This window comes from Mastomys coucha, unplaced genomic scaffold (assembly GCF_008632895.1).
Source record: "Mastomys coucha isolate ucsf_1 unplaced genomic scaffold, UCSF_Mcou_1 pScaffold12, whole genome shotgun sequence".
Taxonomy (NCBI): Eukaryota; Metazoa; Chordata; class Mammalia; order Rodentia; family Muridae; genus Mastomys; species Mastomys coucha.
Genome location: NW_022196894.1, coordinates 37060133 through 37066132, shown reverse-complemented (window position 1 = coordinate 37066132; position 6000 = coordinate 37060133). Strand labels below are relative to the sequence as shown.

The 6000-nt window shown below is 43.6% G+C and overlaps 1 long non-coding RNA gene across 1 annotated transcript in view; it reads right to left on the bottom strand.

Annotated features, from left to right (window-relative positions):
* Nucleotides 1-265: 265 nt before the first annotated feature.
* LOC116086410 overlaps nt 266-6000 on the bottom strand; it is a 31236-nt gene continuing 25501 nt past the window's right edge. The window contains exon 2 of the long non-coding RNA XR_004116911.1: nt 266-415. This is a non-coding gene — a long non-coding RNA (uncharacterized LOC116086410). The remainder of the gene's footprint in view (nt 416-6000) is intronic.

The following is a 6000-nucleotide window of genomic DNA, read 5'->3' as shown; positions in this document are numbered from 1 at the left end:
AACTAAGGAAACCTGAGCTGCACATTTCACTCTAAGAGACTTGAAACAAAGAAGAAATGTAAAATAAGTACTGCTCCCCAAAACCGAAAGGCAGTAATCCAGTGACATCAGACGTGACCATGAGCATGTGATTCCCCCAACCCCTAAGTACTGGCAAAGTCCAAAGGATGAAGAATGGAGCTTCAGGGACAGACACCTCCAGAGATTCTCAAGTAGCAGGCACACCCTGCTCACTTGAATACAATGGGGCCTGGAAGTCCGTTTCTTCACATTCTATTTGAGCACCGCAAATGCCCACTTATACATCACTATGTTAAAGCAGAGTCCAGGCCGTTTCTTCCACCAGGAGTCCACGGATTTACTTCCTTTGTCATCTTTCATGCTCCGACCACATCTCCAATGCAGTGTCTTATTTCTGTTGAGGGGAAAAAGAAAAACCCTAAATTTGGAAATCTGCTAGACATACATTCTTTAAAAGCTTTTGAAGATACTTAGCCCATCTCTAATTTAAAATTTTCTATCAATCAATTAGCCAAATCTTTTTAAGGAGGCATAGACGCCTTGCATTAATACCCCATCCATTTATATAATGCTTAACACATGTCTATAATTACGGCAATCAATGTAGTTGACACTAACAGCATGAGTTAAACACAGTGGATTCTTGAGGAGAGATGCCTCCTGTGGGCAGGAAGTCCCAAGTATACTCTCAAGCCCAGACCATGCCCCATGTGTAAACTGGAATGAGCCATGTCCATCATTCTAGTGAGCCTGGTGAATAGAAGCCAGGTTTAAGACCGTCTGTTGGGGTGCTTGTTGTACTGGCTGGTATTGTGTCAACTTAACCCAAGCTGGAGTTATCACAGAGAAAGGAGCCTCCCTTGAGGAAATGCCTCCATGAGATCCAGCTCTAAGGCATTTTCTCAGTTGGTGTTCAAGGGGAGAGGGCCCATTGTGGGTGGTGCCATCCCTGGGCTGGTAGTCTGGAGTTCTATAAGAGAGCAAGCTGAGCAAGCCAGGGGAAGCAAGCTCATAAGTAACATCCCTCCATGGCCTCTGCATCAGCTCCTGCTGCCTGACCTGCTTGAGTTCCAGTCCTGACTTCTTTTGGTGATGAACAACAATGAGGAAGTGTAAGCTGAATAAACCCTTTCCTCCCCAACTTGCTTCTTGGTCATGATGTTTGTGCAGGAATACAAGCCCTGACTAAGACACTTGTGTTTACTTTGCTCTCCATTCGGCTTTTAGACCACTTTCCTGAACAGGGGAGCAACTTGCCAAGCCATAGCACATTTTGACCATGGCTGTGTCCTGTCTCTTATTATCAAAATCCAGACACTTCCTGGGATCCCTCCTCAGCACAAGTAGATAGGACCCAGAGCCTAGAGAACATGTTCCCCAACTCGGGGGTTGGGGGTGGGGGGATCCACCCTCATTTCTACCTGAAGCCATACTGTAGGGTAGGCTTTGATCTATGCTGACTCAAACTTAACTGAAGCCCCAGAGAAGCAGGCTGAGCTAAGCTAGACAAGAGCATTCCAGGAGCTTCTCAACGAGCCTCTGTAACATTTAGTGGTAATGACTAAACGTATGTATTCAGTGTAAATTAGGACTCTCTTATTCGGCTGGAAAGGGCAGAGAGCTAAATCTAAGCAGCAGTCAGAGAAAGCAAATTTTCTCCTAATCAGAAAAGCACAATCATGGTGATGCGGCGCCAGGAAATGTAGCCAGTGGGGTAATTAGGCACTTTTTTTTTTTCTCTTCTTCCAAGAGGCAAGAGAGGAGGGGTGGGCATCTCAGGAAATACCGCTTACAAATTTGTCTTCCAAGTGACATCAGTTAGGTAATTGAGGACAGGTTAAGCCTGATCATTTTCTTGGTAAGGAAGGACTGAGAATAACAGCAGCTCACTAACGTGCACAAATTGAAAGGGACTTCTAAGGCCACGAATTCTAAGTGACAGCATCATTTATTTGAATATATGTGTGAACATATACATACATATGCACAGTGTGTATATGGAGTGTGTATGAGCACATATGTGCAAATGTGTATTGTTGGTATCAGGAACGGTCGAACCCATTGACATAACACATAGGTGACAAGGACCCACACATCTGTTGGCATGGCAACCACCATACATTCCCAGAATCCACTTGGCTCACCTCCCACCTTTACCTGCGAGTGACTATGACCTCTCCCCTCTCCTCCCTCCCTCTCTCTCTCTCTTTCTCTCTCTCTCTCTCTCTCTCTCTCTCTCTGTTTCCCTTTCATCTGCATCACCACCTTTGCCCCCCTCCCCCCACAATAAACCCCACGTGGATCTGTATTGGTCTAGAATGGTCTATCTGGGCGATTTGAGCCACTATTCTAACACAACATGTATGGAAGCCAGAAGTCAACACCACTGTCTACATTAATCATCTTCTACCTTTTATTTCTAAACAGTCTCTTGCTGCTCAGTAAGCCCCAGCGATCCTCCTGCCTCCCCAGCACTGGGATATAAGTATGTACTGCTATGTACTGCTATGCACAGCTTTTAACATGGATGCTAGGTGGGGGTCTGAACCTGAATCTTCATGCTGACAGAGCCACAGCCCTTAAAAATGCAGATTTTTTAAATGGGCAAACATTAATCAGTATAAGTACTCAACAAGTAAGAGTTCTAACTGTATTTAGAGTTCCTGTTTGCTTAAATTTTACTGATTATATGTGTTGTTAAGTATAGTGTTTAATAAATAACACATGGTAAGGGATGTAGTACAAGAGGTGGTTGTTTTTCTTTAGAAAGGGCAACCTTGAATAAAAGAAATGCGCCCTTGTCTCTGGAACTCACTTAACCTTGCTGAGGGTCATCATGCACTTGACACCTGAGGCCGCTTAACTAATCAGAGATTTAGACAGAAAGAAAAACAAAAGCCTTCAAATAGTAGCAACCAGCAGAACGGGTGTGGGGGGGCTGGGGGTGTGGGGGGTATGCACAAGACAACTTGAACAGCTGGAGGTTTTGTTTTGTTTTTTATTTTATTTTAAAAATGCAAAAAAAAGCAGCAAAGAAATTAAATGGGAGTTGCCATTTGGGGGCTGTGGGAATAGATGCACAAATTGTTTCACCTGCTGCCAGCTTCTGGGAGAAGAACAACTTGGGTTTCAGAAGAACGCTTCTGTTTTCAAGTTGGGAGGCAGACATTAGTAGAGTCCACACTTCTTCCTTTTCTCTTGCTCTTCCCCAGATCAAATTCAGAGCAAGGAGGCTCACGCTGAGGCCTCTGCAGGAAACCATCAACAGTAGCTGCTAATGGGAAACCTAATGACACTTAAATGGGACTGGGAGAGCTAAGAGAGCTGTGCAGATAATATTTATAATAGAAAAGGAAAAATAACCGCACCAAGCCAAAACAAGTAGCGGCCCAAGCCGGGAACCGTTATAAACTCAATAAAGCAAAAGTTGTGGTCTCCCTAAAGAACAGACTCTCATCACACCCCTGCAAATCCTTCCACCCCTCCGCTGGCTCTAACTGGAAACACTGAAGAGGCTATGAGCCACCAGCCAGCACCTGTGTTAAGTAAAAAGCAGTGGACCCAGAGTTCCCTCCATTTGCATTTACAACCCACTTTTGACCTATAAGGAATGGACTGTGGCTGACTATTCAAGCTCTGGGCTAAACTTACGTGGAACAAAATGTATTTTCAGTCACTCTGAAATACTTATAAGAACAAAGGAACATGATTGTAGGTATGGTTTTTTTTTCAAGCCCCAGTGTATCACCTGAGTTTTCCAAAGTGATGCAAATGTCTCTGTAATGACTGAATCTTTCCTTTCCGTTTGAAGCATTTTGATAGTATCAACACACCTGAAATTCGAGAACAATGGAGCTCACAAGGTAACCCCCCCCAACACACACACACACACACACCCCACTGGCATCAACTGAGAACATGTCAGAAATACAAATTCTTGATACCCTTCTTAAGTCACTTACTCAGGAAGTCATGGTAGTGGAACCCAACCTCTGTGTTTTTACAAGCTCTCCAGGTGATGCTGATTCACGGCTCGAGTTGAAAAACCACTGGCCTGTAACATTGTTTCTCAAACTTGGCTGCACACTAGAATCACCTACAAAGCTTCACAAAACAACGCCACCGCCAAGGCTGCTTCACACTCCTCCCCCTAGAGATTTCCACTGATATTAGATACACCCTGGATGGTTTATTTTTTTACCCTCCTTCCACCCCAAGTCATTCTCATGTGCAAGGAAGTGTGGAAACCACTAGAACATACTTGAAAACTGGAAAGGACACAGCCAGTGTTTCCCAACCAAATGGTGAAGCCTTAGTCACTTAGGTCATCGCTCTGGAGAAGCACCTGGCAGAGTGACTTACAGAAGGAAAGACACACTGGCTCATGGTTCCAGGAGGATCTCTGTTCATCAAAATGCAGAGGGCAAGGAGGTGAGGACACGTGGTAAAGAGCCCCTCATTGGGCCAGGACCAGGAAGTAGAAGACAGAGCTGGGAACCGGAAAGCCCACCTTTTTAATTACCTAGATGCATCAGGCAGGTCTCACATCACAGAGACAGCGCTAGCAGCTGAAGGGACAGGTGTTCAAGCACATCTGCCACCAGGAACAATTTGACATACAATCCTAACAGAACTCAACAGATACTAAAAGTCAGCATTTATAAGCACGAATAGGTCCATCCTGAGAAACTCATCCATGTCTTCCCTTTATCCTATTTCAACCAGAGAGAAAATAATTTGCCCCCAAAATCTAGATTTATTTAAATGCTTACTTGCAAATTTCCTGCTTTGTCCTGACTCTGAGGCTCCTTGTCTTTAAGAATCTTATCTCCCCTCTTTAATGTACCTGATTCCTGCCGTTTAATACCTATTGAAAAGTATTATGACCATGCTTCTCACATGGACAAACACAGATATCCATAAACTATGCAGCCTTGTGTTGTGGGAACCAAGAAGCCATAAGCCACGGGTAACACACATCTGGAAGCCCAAGTTATTTAAAGATAGGCAATTTAAGATGTCCTAATATTATGAAAGGCATCAATATGTTAGACATTAGAAAGCAAAGTATGACTATCCCAAAAGGAAATAGTAGCACAAACCTGTAGTTCCAGATGCTTGGGGAGGCTAGGCAGGGGAACTGCAACTACAAGGACTCACTGGGTCACAGAGTAAGTTCAAAAGCCAGCCTAGGTAATTCTGTCTCAGAAATAAGCAAGCAGAGAAAGGGACTGGGTGAGGGAGAGAGAAATGGTGGCCACAGCTGTAGCGAGAGTGCTTACCTAGAATGCATGAAGTACCGAGTTTGACTTTAAACACAGCAGATAGGGTCTGGAGAGATGGCTCAGTGGTTACAAGCATTGACTGCCCTTCCAGAGGTTCTGAGTTCAATTCCCAGCAACCACATGGTGGCTCACAACCCTCTATAATGGGGTCTGATGTACTCTTTCTGGTGTATGTTTAAAGACAGCTACAGTGTACTCATATTAAGTAAAAGTAAATAAATCTTTAAAAAAATAAACACAGCAGATAGATATCTATATACATAGATAGGTGGATAGATATACAGATAGGTAGACAGATAAATAATTGATAGATGATTGATTGATTGACATAGATATAAATTGATGAATGATAGACAGTAGATAGATGACAGATAGACAAATATAGACAGACATAGATTGATGAATGATAGATAGATAGATAGATAGATAGATAGATAGATAGATAGATAGATAGATAAGGAATACACACCCTGAGTTCTCAAGTCTTCCTGAGAAGGTTGCCCATCTCTTTCCCTGCCCTGAATGCTTCACTAGGCTCTGGTGCATGTGGACAATGGGAACGCTCCTAGCATCACACAGTATCCATAAGCCATATAGAAAGCAGCTTCCAATAGCTTTAAGAAAAATCCAAACTAAGAAAACCCCAACACATTCAGGATGAAGGTGTCACGACTTAGGAGGGGTCTTGATCAGG